The 17,559-nt window shown below is 36.3% G+C and overlaps 1 pseudogene; it reads left to right on the top strand.

Moving 5' to 3' along the window:
• The first annotated feature begins 2,766 nt into the window (after positions 1-2,766).
• Positions 2,767-3,367, top strand: LOC130838653 (sorting nexin-3-like; annotated as a pseudogene).
• The last annotated feature ends 14,192 nt before the right edge of the window (positions 3,368-17,559 follow it).

A 17,559-nucleotide genomic window follows, 5' to 3' on the forward strand; every position in this document is an offset into this window, starting at 1 on the left:
TGAGGTAATATATTCCCCTTATTCCCTTCTCATTTAAGTCGATTTAAATAGTGAACTTCTCCTTCTAGCTGCCAAAGTATTTCTAATTGGTGCAGTCAAATTTCACATTGTGGCCTGTCTGTGAACAAAAGCAAAATAAAGCCTTTACAAAACAACTACTGAAAATTACTATCTAGAGGGCAATTCAAGGTGGGTTTAATTCAAATAGTCTTTGGAATTGAAAATTTAAAAAAGAATCGTTGGGCTCACATTGTGAGATTGTACAACAGTTTGCATGCCTTCATGAATAATGGAAATAAGACTGAGTGTAACTATAGTAGAAAATCTAAGAAGAATTTAGAAAAACTTGAATGGCTCTTTAAAGGGGTAAGTACTGTGGGAAATTTATTATGATTCAGAATTCAAGATTCAGGGGGATTATAAGAGTCCTCTGAATCACTGATGCGACAGCCCAATGAGACACATGAAATAACCAAACTAAAATTGTTAGGATAAGGGCCAACTGGCCCTTCCAGGTGATGCAGGTGACTAGCTATGTGCTGTCACTTGGCCTGATGGGGAAACAATCTTGGAGACTCCATTTCATCACTTGAAAAAAAAGATGGCCTGTAATATGCTTTCCAAATTTATAGATCATCTAGTGATCTATAAATGTGGGAGAGGCTCCCTTGCCCACCTGTGCTGCTCCTTCAGTAAACTGAAAAACTTCAGGGTTGATTATTCTATAGAGCAGCTACTGCTTCTGAGAAAAGAGTCTCTAGAAGTGATCAATCTGTACAAGTGGCTTGTACTGAGACAGTTACAGCTCTACCACAGCTACAAATGGAGAAAAATAATACATTTAATTTAGACTAGAAATATAAATGTGTAAGGCTGCTGTTAATTATCACTATAGATTTTATGTACAACATTAAAAAAATCTTCCTGATTATTAGCTGAGCTGATGTTGAGAAGCTGTGGGAAATAGGCAAAATCATATTGTAGTAAGAAAACTCTCCCTTCCCAAACACATACAATTTCACTCTTCTCTAAATGTGTGGAGTCTAACTTTCTTAATTTGATGAGTCATAAAATTCTATAAAAAGAAGGCCTTCAGCTGGTTTGTGTTGTTAGTTTTCTACACGGTTTACCTAAAACTTTGTGGAAATAATAATGCATATAACATTCCAGACCCAAAATATGAATAAAACTTTGTCTATAGTATACCCCAACTTGTTCAAAATTTTGAATATTAAAAGTGGCAATCATCAGTGTTGAATATATTCCAGAAATATGTCTATGTGTTTTATATCTATTATCTTATGCAATAAGCCCTACTGTTATGATCCTCATTTAATACTAAACAGTTTGAGAAAACTGGTATAAACAGTGATCTGGATATAAAAAGTGATCCAGAAGTCAAACCCAGATAAACTACCTTCAAAGCATGAGCTTTTAACTTCAGTCTACCAGTTAATGCAATATTATACATTAATGTGTCAGCAATAAGCCAGTTGAGATAACATGATTAAATGAACATTTACCCATGTTAAATAGAGAGAAAAAATAGCACTTTATGCGTAACAGCTTTGTAATGAAAAGTTTACTAAGAAGTGAAAAGAAATACTCCAAAATGATAACAGTTGTACTTAAGCATCACAGTTTTTTTTCAGTCTATTGCTCTGATTTCCTGCAATATACATATACCAATTTTAGTATTCCAAAACAAATACAAATGACAAAAATTATAAGTTAGTGACCAGTGAAAACTTATGAGCCACACAAATATGCCCCATCTCATGGAAGGAAAAGTAATATAACGATAAGAGATGGTTCTTAAACTATAAAAATTAGTCATTCAACTTTTAAAAGAGGAACGAAAATGATGACAAAATTCTGACAAAAGGAATAGGAACACTATCAGAGTTACTCAACAGAGCTCATTATTTTGCTTTTGTTTTGTTTCGGTAAAGAATCTAGAACCTGAAGTGAGAGGAAACGTCATACAATTTGAAAAAAGATGACAGAAATGGTGGTCAGAAATGCAAGAGTGAGAAGTGAAGGAAAAGTGCAGTATGGCAACTCAGATGGTCCCAATCAGCTCTCTTAAGAAAGCAGAATAAATGTTAGAACGAAAAAACAAGTAATCACCTTAAAAAATTTGAAGATCTAAAAAGACTGTTAGGAAGCTGAAGTTCTAAAGCACAAACCCACTTTTACTGGGTGGCATCTTCCGATATCATACTCTTGGGCTTTGATGGTCCATTCTCACAAAGTGAGAAATATCAAATGGAAGGCCAGCCTCATCAAAAGCAAGAGTCTTATAGAACACCTACTCTTACATTAAGTTGAAATTTCAGGCTTGGGAAGACATGTACATACTCCTCCTCTCCCCCTTAAAACAGTAACCAATGAAAAGAATATTCGGATGCTGAAACTAGCATGAGAAGGGAGGAGAAAACCCCAAAATCTTCTTGAGAAGTTTTAGCCACAGTACAGCTTTCTTTAGGTTTATATACGGTCTAGATGGGACAGCAGGGGAACTTCAAGTCATAAACCTGGTTTTAGGTAGTCCCAAAATAACAGTTCCCCCAGACACCTAGCAGGATCACACCCCTCACCGCTCTATAAAAAGGCATATTCCAGAGTTCAGGAAATTTGCACACTTTTTCAAAGGCAAGGACCAGTACACAAAGAGTAACCAGCCACAAAAGGAAATAAGACAATATGAGTGAAACCAGCATAAAAGTAATAGGGAGGGGCGGCGGCAGCGGCTGCAGCAGCGAAATGGCGGAGACCGTGGCGGACACCCGGCGGCTGATCACCTAGCCGCAGAACCTGAATGACGCCTACGGGCCTCCCAGCAATTTCCTCGAGATCGATGTGAGCAATCCGCAGACAGTGGGAGTCGGTCGGGGCCGCTTCACCACCTACGAAATCAGGGTCAAGACAAATCTGCCTATTTTCAAGCTGAAGGAATCTACTGTTAGAAGAAGATACAGTGACTTTGAATGGCTGCGGAGTGAATTAGAAAGAGAGAGCAAGGTTGTAGTCCCCCCACTCCCTGGAAAAGCATTTTTGCGTCAACTTCCTTTTAGAGGAGATGATGGAATATTTGATGACAATTTTATTGAAGAAAGGAAGCAAGGGCTGGAGCAGTTTATAAACAAGGTCGCTGGTCATCCTCTGGCGCAGAATGAACGTTGTCTTCATATGTTTTTACAGGATGAAATTATAGATAAAAGTTATACTCCATCTAAAATAAGACATGCCTGAAATTTGGCAAGAAGGGGCAAAAAAACTTTCCATGACTATTAATGACTCATATGCACCAGTGAAGAAGTCTTGACTAACTTAGCATGCAGCACAAAACCTGGTATGATCTGCCTTCAGTATACTAACACTCACATGCTCTGTTCTGTTCTGTTTTGGCAGTTGACAAGAAGTTCATTTGCTTTAGTGAAAAAATCCCTCATTCCGGCCTTTCTATATAAATAGCTCTTTCTTGCTGTTTTAATGTGATGCACACTCTAGCTTCACAAACCTGTTACTCCAGTATAACCTGCAGTGTCCTAACTAAAGTTACTCACTTGGTCTTACCTGCAGTTTTTGTGTCATGTTTGCTTCTTGAATCTGATTAGTAGAATATTTCTCTTATCCCCTTTCTAATATGTGGTTGTCCCTTGACCTAATTTATGTGTGGAAAGCGCTACACATTGGTTTCCAGTACCGTACACGTAAGATACACACTTGTGTGCAGAAAGTATCTCCCTTCAGGCTTGTAATACCCTTCACATAGAAGATCAGTGAGGGAAATCTTTATATTCTGTATAAAAACAAAATCAAATTTATATACTAAAGTCATTTGTCTAAAAATTTAAGTTGTTTTCAAATAAAAATAAAAATGCAAAAAAAAAAAAAGTAATAGGGAGCAGATAAAGACTTACACTGAATTTTAAATACCTAAAACATCAAACCAACATTATTTAAAAACAAACAAACAAAAAAATGCTAACTATATTGAAAAAAAATCAACAAGCCTGAAAATATGTGCAGGGAGCAGGAAAATATGAGGTGACGTAGCAAGCAGAGATTCTAGAAATGAAAAAAAAAATTTAATTTAATAATTCACTGGACAGGTCTGATGGTAGATTAGGCAAAACAGAAAACATAATCAGCAGACTGAAATATATATAGATCAGAAGTATCTGGAAAGACAAGACATAGTAAACTCAAAGAGAAGTTGAAATATAGAAAATAGAGTAAAAAAGTTGGACAATACTAGAAGATATAAAAAAGAGCAGAAAGAACATGAGAAGATCTCAGCTAATAATTTCCAGAGCAAAAAAATAATATTAAACCTCAGCTTTAAAAACCTTACAATTTTCCAAGCAAAATAATTCAAACTAAATCCACAAACTGACACAGCATAGTAAACCAGTACAGAAAACAGATGAAGGGCAAATCTTAACAAGAACAGGAAAAAAACTAAAACACTAACTTTCAAAGAAGCAGAAGTCTGATTGACACCTAACCTCTAAACAGGAACAATGGAAGTTTGAGAAAATGGAATAATATCTTCAATGTAAAAAAAAAGGAAAGCAAAAATCAAGTGCCCACTTAGAATTCAAGTCTCAGTAAAAATATTCTTCAGAAGTAAAGACATTTAAGACACACACACACAAAAAGAGAATTCTCCATCCTCAGACCTACACTAAAGGTAATTCTAAAAAATGTGCTTTAGTCAGGCAGAAAATGATCCCAGATGAAAAGAGTTCTTGAGTGGAACAAAGATTAGATAATTAATGTTTATATTAATATCAACTATTACAGCAAAATAATAATATTTTGTGGGGTGTAAATTAATTATAATCAAATACACAAAAGCAATGCCATATAATTTAGGAGAAGAACAAAAGATTTAAATTATACAAAATTTCCATGTTATTCAGGAGGGAAATTATGGCCTTGATTGACTTTAGAATTTAATAAATCAAGGATGCATATTTAATTTGCGGGTTAGTCACTGAAAGTTCAGAATTAGAGGGCATTAATACCACACTAGTAAAGGGAAAACCAATTGAAGCCATTTTCAGTCAATCAAAATCAAATGAGAGGGCAAGAGAGGATGGGGGAAGAGAAAGAACGTGAAGTTTGGACTAGGTCGAATAAATAGAAAGCACACAATATCCAAATAGAGTAATGATTCTATTAATTATAAATACACAAGCTCTTCAAATTAAGGAATAAAGAGCGATAATAGAAAAAAAAAGGCATACCTGGCACACAAAAATAGATCATGCATCACTATCAGAACTTCTTCAAAGGAAATTCTAAAGCAAGGTTTTCAAGCAGAAGAGAAGAGATTTCAGATAAGAGGTCTGAGATACAGAAAGAAATAGAGTGAGTTACACGTATGTTAGTAAATTTTAGTAAACAATTAAATATATAAAATAACAATATGGAAATGATTTGACTAAGCAAAGAACAAAGATAATAAATTAAAACAACGGATTGTAGAAACAGTGTTAAAGTGTTCCAACCTCATGATATTAGCTGGGAGAACTTCCTGGTATGTTCAGGTAAGGGATTGTTTCATATCCTGTGCCTTTGTTGATGCTAAGCCCTCCGCTTGGTAATCTCTCCTTCCTTCTTCTCTCCAGTTATTAAAGTACTAACTCAAGACTGCTCAGATGACATATCATTCCGAATTGGGCAAAATGCCTTCTTCCCCACTCCCATAGTCCCATATGTTAAACTCTTTTCACACAGATTGTTCCTGACGTATATTGTTTGCAGGCACTACTGGGATTCATGTTACTGTTTCTCAAAATGCTTAGTATTTCTCATAGGAGTGAATGCATCCGTGTGCAAATGGAGGGATGCACATTTACAAATAAATCTTTGGTCCAGATGGACCGCATAACCATGTGTCATCAGTGCTACTGCCTTACTGTTATCTCCTCAGGTAAATTCACATACTTAAAGAATCCATACTTAAATACATGTGCTCAAATCTTTTATAAACTTATTTACTGCAAAATTATGTAGCAGGCAATAGCATAGCATTGATAGTGTTTTTATTCAGAGGTTCCAAGAATAAAGAGATTTTATGGCTTCAAAAAATGCAAATCAAGAAATACAGAAATGCTCAAACCTACCATCCTCTCACTAAACTTTCTGGAACTCAAAACAATAGGTTTTATCTTGGATTTGGTTTCACGTGAGTGCTTAGGCTAGCTTTTGTGTAATTCAATGTCCTTGTTTATTCCTAATGGAAATTTAGAAAATGCCCATTTCGTCGGTGTAACATCTTAGTCTTTTTAACTCTCAAATAGATGCTAAGGAGAATAAAAGAACACTAAATTTTCAAAATCATAAACAAAAGTTCTAACCGTAAGTCAAATGTAATTAGTATTCAAACACTGAATCCCAACTAATGAGGTCATATGGAATAATACACCTGGTTCTTTAATCTAATCCTTAAAGAAGACTGTTAATGAGAAAAATACAAGAAAAATTAACCAAAGTGAAAGGATGAATTAAGGATCTCCTGTGGGCTTTATTCAAGAATGATTTTCTGAAAAGTTCTGAAACCTTTGGAAGGGAGAAGCTGACAAAAGAAGGAGGCCTGTGAAAGGTAAAAATAATTATGGAGGTAATTGGCAAAAGAGAAGCTGAATGATAACTAGCAAATCAGTAGAATATAAAGCACCTAAAGCTTAAAAAGGACAAGTCATGAAGGAATGTTTTCTTTTGACTTCACTGGAAGCACTTCCTGCACAGGCTTTATTCTGACTACAGTCACCGGAACTGAGTTTTCAGGAATTTCAACATTAATTGGGCTATTGCTGCATTCGAAAATATATATAACACAGTACATTTAGCACTACAAAATAATGATTCAAGATGATTCTGTTAAGAATGGTTTCCTTTAAAATTAAACTTAATACTAACAATAAGTATTTCATTTGCAAATGAAATACTACTTCTTAGACACGCCCTAATAAAATATATATTGAGCCTCTTCCAAACTTCTCAGCCTATTCTGAGCTATCAGGACAACTTAACCTGTTGAGACATAGAGGGGGTTCGAATAAATCAATGCTGAAAAAGAAGTATTTATTTCATTCTTAATTTTCGATTCTATTTTCTGCCTGTCATGCATGTCTATAATAGAAAGGATTCTATGAGAAGCAGCAAAGTGATTGCTGTCAAATATCTCCCTGATCAACACTTTCAATTTTCTAAAACAACATGCACCATCAACATAATAACAACAATAATAACATTGATGGTAATTATTAATAATAACCATCATTGTTATTATATTAAAACCAGACTCTTATTTACTAGATTCTAATTATTTCTTCTATTACCTTATTATCCTTCTACACATTACTTCATACAAATTTTTGCAATAAATCTTCTGATGTCTTATTCAATGGGTAAAGCATGAGAAATTGATGTCTAGTATACACTTTTTGAAATATCTTCTTTCAACACACATAGAGACAACCAGGGAATTACTGGTCAATATGCAGGCTCAAAAGAAATGAATCTGAAATTTCTCCAGGGATGGAAACACTAAAACAATCTCACTGTTAACTGAATATTAATAGATCTTTCACTACACCGAAATATCGCAATAATCTCAATATATATTTGTAATGCATCAACCATGAAATGCTTAAAAGAAACAAACATATTTTGCCAGTTTTGAAAGTCAAAGGGTTAGACCTTGACCTAAGGGTTCAGAAATCCTGGGTTTTACAAACTGATTTTCTTCCTCAAATCTCCCCCAGCTGCTTCTCGTGGCGTTGCTTGTGACACTGCGGATTAGTCCAGGGTAAGAGCTAAGTGCTAAGTGTGGCACTAACTCCTTCTAGGAATTTCCTAGGAACAATGATGCTCAAGCCAAATCTTAAGATTTATTTTCCTATCCTCTGAGGCGTGAATCTACACCATGCTGTCAACCAGAGCAAAAATAACCATGCCCATTCCAACTGTCAGTTACTAGGCATTACCTAGATGTCAAAAAACATCATAAATTCTTCACAAAAATTTTCCATTTAAATTTTAGGTTTTATTTTTTTCCCTTCCTTTCTTCCTTCCTTCTATAGCCATGAATCTAAGACTAAGGCTATATTAATGAACAAGAGTTCCTGGTCTCATGAAACTTACATTCCTTTGCAAAGAGTGAGTGAGACATGACAGACGACAAAATATAAATCAATGAATACATAAACAAAAAATGCATAAATACCTAAATCCAGTTAGTGTATAAGGACTGGTAAGTCAACACAACTTAAAAAGTTGCCAGTAAGCGCCTACTGTAAAGGTATGTGTGAAGGGGATCGTTCTTTATACAGAGTTGCCAAGTAATGTCTTTTTGAGGACATGTTATTTGAAGTGCATCCTCCATTTGGCAAAGGACCAAACCATCTAGAAGAAAAAACTTCCAGGAAGAAGGAAGAGCAAATGAGAACCTTCAAGTTGAGACTGAGCCTTTCACGTTAGCCGGAATGCAGGACCAGTGTGACAAGATCAATGTCGTAAGAGCAAAAGTCAGGAGACTTACTGTACAGAATTTTGGAGACCACAGGGCAAAGTTTACATTTTACTGCCAAACTGACATATAAATCAACAATCCTTTAAATCAAAGTTATTAAAATTACTTCTGCATTATCTTGAATATTTATTGTAATAATACTCCTAATGATACCTGAAAAATTACAAGATTCAGGCAGAAATGTTTAATCATGTGGTCTTCCAAACAGACCTGGGAATAACCTCTAATCTGTATATCTGGGAACCTAATTCGAAGAACCAGCTGAGGGTTAGGGAGTTACCGAAATTTAAATCTAGGATAGAAACCCAGAGTTTTGGACTGCTCACATTCTTTCCACAACACAAAGCTGATCTTTTACTTTGAGTTCCAAATCAAAATTAAAGAGATATGAAAATTTGTGTTTGGAATTGATTTAAGCTCAAGGAACTAGAATATAACATTCTATCAGCTTTACAAATATGAATATGCTTACAACATTAATTCAAAAGCAGATGATCAATGTCTAGAAAATTCTTATCTCCACAGATTGCAAACCCAATACAAATTTATGGATAAAAACTATCATTGGGATAAAATATTGTACGAGGCTTTTTGTTTTTTGCACATATTGTAATTCAAAAAAGATGCCAGATTGCTTGGAACTTCAAGTATTGATGTTTTAATGAGTAGACTATTTTCTCTAGTGGAGCACATCCAATTAAATTTAGCATTCAGTCATTTGCTAAAGGGACAGTCTGCAGCTTCTAAATGATTCTACTTCTCCTTTGCTTTTCCCTCCTTTCCCAGGTGCCAGTTTGATGACTTGTTTCTTTTCTAAGCACTGAATATCTCCCTGGAATACACACTCATGGAAGAGAATTCAAGAGTAGACCATATTTAGTAGCTCTCATAGTTTTCCCAGATCTTCCTCTCCCTTCCTTTTTATTCACCTTTCCTCAGGTTTTAAACATTCAAATTCCTCAGGACTCAATCTTATCTTCTCTATGTTTCATTCACTGATTTGGTTATTCATTCATCAGATACTTCCTCAACACCTATCATGTGCTATGCAGTCTGCCAGGGACCAGGGAACACTAGTAAATGAGGCAAAGATCTCCATCTTCCTGGCATATTCCAATTTACTGCGGGGAATAAGAATTAAAAAGTAAATGACTACATATAAAATGAACCATACATATAGACGGCATTGCTGTGAAGCAGAAAATAGCAGATAAGATAAAAGGGGGAGAGGGGTAGTCATTTTGGATAGAGGAGTTATAAAGGGCACGCGTGAGGAGGTAACACTGGCAGAGACCTGAATGAATGGGAAGCGAGACACAGAAAGATGCTGAGAAGTCACATTCCACACAGAAGTAACAGAACCTATACACACCATGGCACACCACCAGCGAGTCCCAAACATGAGAATGATGTGCTCTGATTCTCAATTGTAAAAGACTGCTCCACACCCAAGCCTGTGAGCCACAACTACTGAGCCTGCATGCCACAACTATTGAAGCCCACACGTACTTAGAGCCTGTGCTCCACCACAAAAGCAGCCCACCAAGCTGAGAAGTCCATGCACTGCAACGAAGAATAGCCCCCACTCTCTGCAACTAGAGAAAACCCATGCACAGCAACAAAGACCCAACACAGCCAATAAAAAATATATAAATAAAACTTTTTAAAAAATCAATGGAAAAAGCATTAGCTTCAAGAATCATAACTTTTTACAAGTCAACAAGATTGAATTAAAATATGTTCTAATTTTGTTCTAAAATGATCTTATTTATGTATTTCTGGTTTCCATAAAAATAAAAAGCTTTCATAATTTTTGTTAAAAAAAAAAAAAGGAAAGAAAAGATTGCTCCAACTTCCAAGTGGAGAATATACCATAGACATATGAGAGTGGAGGTAGGGAAAGCATGCAAGGAAGAAAGTTCTTTCAGTAATCCAGAAGAGAAATCATTGTTGTTTAGACTTCGGTGTTTATTCTGAAGCTAGGAAACTTGATCAGTTTGAGATCAATTTTTCAATTAGACCCTAGATGACTCAATTTTGGACTGGATGAAATGTCCATGAGAGAATGATGAAAGATGAATTCGGTATGTTTGGCCCAAGAAATGGTGATTACCGAAACGGGACAAATCTGACAAAAAGTAGGATTCTGAGGTTATGGAGCTAAGAGCAGGCCTTCCTGTGGCAATCAAGATATCTTCATTCTTTTTGTACTGATTAAATTCCAGATACATATTTGATATCTACATGGACACATGAGACAGGCAATGGATCTACAAATTTGATGATCAGAGGAGAGGACTGAACACTTTTGCCTGCTGAATTCTACTTGTCCTCACTAGTAAGACTTCTTCAGGCTCACTTCCTTTGGAATGAAACGATGGCCAGAGACTTAAGCTCAGAAATTCTAAGAGTCTCATCTTAGATTTTAAACATTTATGGGGATTTCCCTGGTGGCACAGTGGTTAAGAATTCGCCTGCCAATGCAGGGGAAACGGGTTCAAGCCCTGGTCAGGGAAGATCCCATGTGCTGCAGAGCAACTAAGCCTGTGCACCACAACTACTGAGCCTGCGCTCTAGAGCCCGCGAGCCACAACTACTGAGCCCACATGCTACAGCTACTGAAGCCCGTGCACCTAGAGCCCGTGGTGCTCTGCAACAAGAGAAGCCACCGCAATGAGAAGACCACACCCCGCAATGAAGAGTAACCCCTACTCATCACAACTAGGGAAAGCCCGCACACACCAATGAAGACCCAACACAGCCAAAAATAAAATAATAAATAAATCTTAAAAAAAATTATGGACTGATAAAACATGTATGCTCCAGTCTCCTCAACTGAGAAAGTAAGAACAGGGAGGGAACTCTTTCTGAGTACTGAAGCTCCCAATTGTAATCTGATAAGATACATGGATGGCCCATAAAGTCCAGTCAAATGTCTTCTTGATAGAAAATATTTGTTCAAATTGTCTTCTGTCATTTCCTTAGAAATCATAGACTTCCTTAGAGAGAAAATAATCAGAGTTCACACCAAAACTTTCACACTCCTATAATCCAAACATTGATGAGAATTCGTCTATATCCTAGGGAATTTCTTACTCAAAATGTCATAGGTAAGTATAAAAAATAATATAGTAAGACTAACTAAATTTATTATTTATTCTCTTTGTTACTATTCAATTTTGTTTGTTTTATGAACATTTATATACTTGGGATCGGAGGGTATTTCAAGTATATTTGCCACGGTCAAGTTAATACCTTTTAAGCTTAAAAATGAAAAGAAATATGATATGAGTTGGAAGGTGTGGGTGAGCTAAAAGGGGACAGATTGTTTCAGTAACTCCAAGTGGGACAAGAAAAAAACAGATTTTGCAGATCAAAACACTTCCGGAGTCTGATGTGCTGTGAAAGCTCCCTGCAAAGCAGTTTAATATAATCCATCAGTAGGATAATTACAGCAGAATCTACAACACAATAAAATAAACCTATAAACCTTAATCCATTTCCATAAAAAAACCTTACTAATGAAATCAGGAAAATGAATAAGGACTATGTACAATGGCAGGCTGTGCTCAAAAAAGCCTTCAGTTCCACACAAGTTCTCCATAGGTCTCTAAAATATTATGCCATTTATGCAATTACAATCAGCTACTATTCTTAGGGGTTAAAGGCCCTAGTAAAATAAATGGAGATCCTGCTTCAGTAGAGATGGTTCAATCAATCTGGAAATGTTTCTGCTTGTTCAGGAGGATGACATACTCTAATCTGTATAGCAGACAATGGAGTTTCATTAAAAGTCCTGATTTCACAACTCATTATGTGATTGTCACATGAATGCCTCCTGTCCCAATCTTGATGGTCTGGGCTTTGTATTTCTCTGGAGGTAGCAGGCACTGTATCTCACCAAAAAAGGGAGACAGAACCAGCCTTTCATGTCAGTTCCGAGAGCAGTGATTGGGAATATTATAAAGAATGCAGATTTTCTGATCAAAATGATAATTCTTTCAGGAAGTAATAGCATCCCAAAGCAGGACCAACAGGGGTAGATTGATGCATGGAAGAATAAGGAGAAAAAAACAATACAAATAATGAGAGTCCAGGTCTTGAGTATGTTGTGTTATCATTATAGACACACTGAAAATCATCACATACTCCCTGGAAGGTGTGAGTCTTTCCACATCCAGCTCCAACCATGGCCCAAGCCCACTTAATGCTAGCTTGCTCAAGGCAAAAACACTTCCCTTCACATAGAGGTTAATATTCAATAAAAGTATCCATCTATGTGCTCTCACACTAAATGACTCCCCATGGAAAGCACTTTGGTCCCAGGATAGTTACATGTTTGGCAGTTGCCCTATTCCTGAGTACAGGGCTTGATTAAATGGAGGGAGGACAGGTCTGCTAGAAGAAAACGCAGACACTTTGGGAGGGCAGCAGAGATTGTATAAAGGTGGGGAAACAGTATTAAATAGCAGTCTTAATATTGAGGCAGGAGTTAAAAAGGGAGAGAGAATAAAGTTTCATAAGTAGGAACGGACAAAGACATAACATAAAATATGGATTCAAGGAAGTTATTCAGACCCAACGCTGTATTTCCTGCTATGTGCCAGCTAGAGTAAGACAGAGAGAGCAGCTGAAGGTGATTATGTACAATGTGCCCACAATTGTAACATAATTCTAAACCCAAGACAAACCTTTTTATGAAAGCAGCTCTTGCAGTATTTACAAGGTGGCGAAAACAGGGCAAGGATTTATTCAGGAGACAAATTTCCTACCCCATTAAAGCTTAGGATATTTCTCATGATGGTGCAGCTGTTTCCTTGGGTTGTGATGGATCTTGGTGCTAAGAACATCCCCATCTATAGAATACTTTGGGAGTTAACATTAAGGCACTCATTTCTCAAAACCATTTGCCACCACCTTCAGAAAACTCTCATATCAAACACAAACATCTGTAATATGTACAATGTGAGATATAGCACTCAGTATCTGACAGCTCTTCTGGGCGATTTGGAAGATTCTATGCTCAAACCCATGCATTTACAATCAGCATGGAAAATGTAAACTTGAAAAGATGGAGATGATGGTTTATAACCTGGACATTCAAGATAAGAAAGAGGCAAGTAATGGATGACACAAGTCCAGAAACTAAGGTCAAGAAGTAGGGGTCTACCTCTGCCACATGTGGACAGCTTTATTCAATTTGACAGCCTCTCTTGATCTTTAATAATTGCCTAGATACCCGAAGGACTTTCTTGCCATGTAATGCCCATGATGTCAAAAACATTCTCTCTCACCTTGTTTATCTGCGTGGAACTCTACCTCCTTCTAAAAAAATTATTCAACCATTAGCTCTTTTTCCCTCCTTGATTTCCATAGGGAAAAAATCATGTGTTTAGCTTGGTTGCTTTTTACAATGTATGTATATCTTTCAGATATTTCTATATGGTGGCAACTTTACCAAATGGAGTTGCTCATTAGCCTGACTTCTATCTTACTGATCTTTGTTCAACATTTAGTGCTGTTCTTGGAAGTTAGAGGATTCTCAGGAAATTTACATTAAATGTATCTTGAGGTGGACCATATAATACAAATACCAACCACCTTTAAAACACCATTTGTTCTTGATGATGGGTGATGCCTTAGAGGGCCAGGACAGGGAGAGCGGGAGGGAGTCGTGGGAGGGAGGGGATATGGGGATATATGTATAAATACAGCTGATTCACTTTGGTGTACCTCAAAAGCTGGTACAAGAGTGTAAAGCAATTATATTCCAATAAAGAGCTTAAAAAAAGGAATTCCAAACAATAAAAAACAAAAAACAAAAAAACATTTGTTGGTACAGATGAACCTAGTTCCAGGGCAGGAATACAGACACAGGTGTAGAGAATGGACGTGTGGACACAGTGGCAGGGAAGGGGAGGGTGGAATGAATTGGGAGATTAGGTTTGACAGAAATGCACTACTATGTGTAAAATAGATAGCTAGTGGGAACCTGCTGTATAGCACAGGGAGCTTAGCTTGGTGCTCTGTGATGACCTAGATGGGTGGGATGGTGGGGGAAGTGGGAGGGAGGTCCAAGAGAGAGGGGATGTATGTATACATATAGCTGATTCACTTCACTGTACAGGAGAAACTAACACAGCAATGTAAAGCAATTATACCCCAATTTAAAGAAAAAAATAACAAAACCCCATTTGTGATATTCACAAGGATGCAAGACCAAATTGGTGTTTTGATTAATGAAATAGACTCATTAAGCAATTTCACATTCAATAATCCTGATCATTCATGGTTGGTACTATTTGTGATTCTATCCTTTCTCTAATTCGTGCTCACCAGGGGGTCTCTCTATATGCCTAAACTTCACCGTAGTCTTCTCTCTCTCCTTTCCCCGAAAATGTCTCAGCAAGAAAGAGTGTTAAAATGTCATAAAAAATAAAGTATCACACTACATTCTCAAGGAATTTTTATTACTGTGACATAACAGAGCCATTCTCTCTCCCTCATGAAAGGCTGTCTTCTTTTAAGGATATTTTCACAAAGGTCAATTCAGCTATTAACTTTTCAGTTAGAAATACGTTGTATTAAATAAAAATGGCAACAGTAATACTAATACTACTAATAGTATAAGTTTAAGTTCATGGAATTAGTCATTTCAAATGTGAAAACCAAACAAATAGACAAATAAAAACACCAGTTGCAGGGCCAAGTGAGAAATATAGAAGAGCAGGTAAGTTCTAAACTTGTCTAGGGCTAGAGACTCAAGGTTTTCCTAGGAACAAGTTTGTTACTGAGTTATTCTATCACGTAAATTGAGTATCTGTAGTGAAGTTATGTGGCTAGATTTCTACGCAGAATCTTTCATTCAAAGTGTAAAGTTTTGAGTCTCCTGATGTCATTCAAAGACATTTTATAGTAGAAGAGTTCAAGACATTTTTGTGACCATCCTTAAAATAAGGAGGTTGGCTAGATACCAACCAGTGCTAACACTTTTAAAGCTTTAAACTGTGGCACCTAATGTACTTAATTGTGATAGTGAACAGTGTATTGAAATCAGAATCACCCTTAAGTTTTAATTATCATAATAGTGTTTGCTGGAATACTTCTTATCTATATCATCAGTTAAACACATTTTTAAAATGTTTACATGGAAATCTGTGTTCTTTGCTATAAATGCTACATTTCCTTTCTGGAAGGGTGGATAATATTACAAATAATAGTAAATGACCTCAGAAGGCTGCCTTTAAAGACACTTAACAAATTAGCCTGCACGTGGAATTCCTTCCCATATTTATATTTATGGTTTCTGCATAATAGAGTAATAATAATTAGTCTAGAAAATCGCTGTCCTCGCAACTCTGCCAGCACACTCTTATTAAAAACAGAGCCTTCAGGAAGTGAGAACTTTATATTTCCACAAGGGATATCAATTACACTTTCCAGCTCTATTCCTTTAACTTTCCTCTGCTGAAATATGTGGATATTACCTTTTACTATTGATTGGGTTAAAAGATGTAATTTATTTAAGTATAAGGATTAGTTGAGTTGAAAAATATAAAAAGCACTTTTCTAGAACATACCTAAAGATTTATCATATTCTCACTATAAATACATGACCACATACATACTCAATCACACATTTAAAAGATATTAATTGAGAGCTGATTATATGCCTGACACAGTAATAAGCTTTACAGATACATCAGTAAGCATGATGCAATACTTCTCTTTAAGGGATATATAAGAGATAAGGCAAACAACTGACACTGTTCATTAAGGAGACATCTAGTGTGTGCGTGTGTGAGCATGCGCGCTCACAGGAATACGTGTGTACATTTTCCCCCCAAGGGTGCAGGGTGCATTCCTGCTGTGTACTAATGGCATAGTGGAAGATTTTTTCTGTCCTATGACCTGTGTTTGATCCCATAACTCCATCCTGAATAGCTAAATGTCTTTTGCTTAGTAATCCACTTTGGAACCTAATCTGACATGTGGACTATGCGGATGGCTAACCAGTGTCATTTTGCCTGTGGGAAGTCCTTTATGTAACATGTGAACTTCATGCTTTATACTGATGATTTGAACAAGCTATCTTTAATATCACCAAAATGTATGCATTCTTTTTTTACCATCTTTTCTCTGTGAAACTTCTTGCACAGCATTAGAAACGTCTCACATTTCAGCACTCATGTGTATCTACTCACAACTTTGTTTGCTCTGGCAGGAAAGGCATTCTTGTTATTGACCCACTAGGGTCACTAAAAACAGCTCCTCATGTCATATCAAGGCATTGTTTATCCGTCTAGGGAGCTTTATAACAATTGTCTGAAAATTGAAGAAAGTATGCATGGTGACAGCTAGCATGCTGGCTGCCCATTTCTTACTACATAATAGGCATAATGCAAACATCCAGGAACCTAACTGGAACAACAAAAGGACTAAAACTTACAGTGCTCAGCAGTTTACAATCCTTTTAAAGAGACAGCTAATGCCTTTACCCAGGAGTAGACAGCTTTTGATGAGGGCAACCTAAGATCTATTTAGAATCAATAATGTCTGTTACTTTCCTCTTTGAATATGAAGTTTGTAAATGTAGAACAATCGCTAAAAGTTACATCAATTACACATGAATATAGAGTAGATGAGGCACTGAATCTATCCCTCTCCTCCTATCCCTGAAACAACTCACTTGAGCGTGAAAGTCAATTTACATTTTTTTTCAATTCGAGAAATGGAATTTTCATTTTGTGTCATATTCATAAAAAAACTCATATATAACTCAGCAGGGTACTCACATGTGCTTAGAAACAATATTAGATATGGGAATTACCTTTTGTACCATAAAGACAAAATTACTCACTGAGAAATAAGATTTTAAAGGATCTTCAGGAAACAAAGGAGAAAAAAAAAAATAAGATACAGAATTTCATCTGAGACTGAAACTATTGTATTGTTCATCTGCAGGCTCCTCATCCCTCCTGTATCAATTTTACATCTCTACTTAGATG

Source organism: Hippopotamus amphibius, chromosome 16 (assembly GCF_030028045.1).
Source record: "Hippopotamus amphibius kiboko isolate mHipAmp2 chromosome 16, mHipAmp2.hap2, whole genome shotgun sequence".
Classification (NCBI taxonomy): domain Eukaryota; kingdom Metazoa; phylum Chordata; class Mammalia; order Artiodactyla; family Hippopotamidae; genus Hippopotamus; species Hippopotamus amphibius.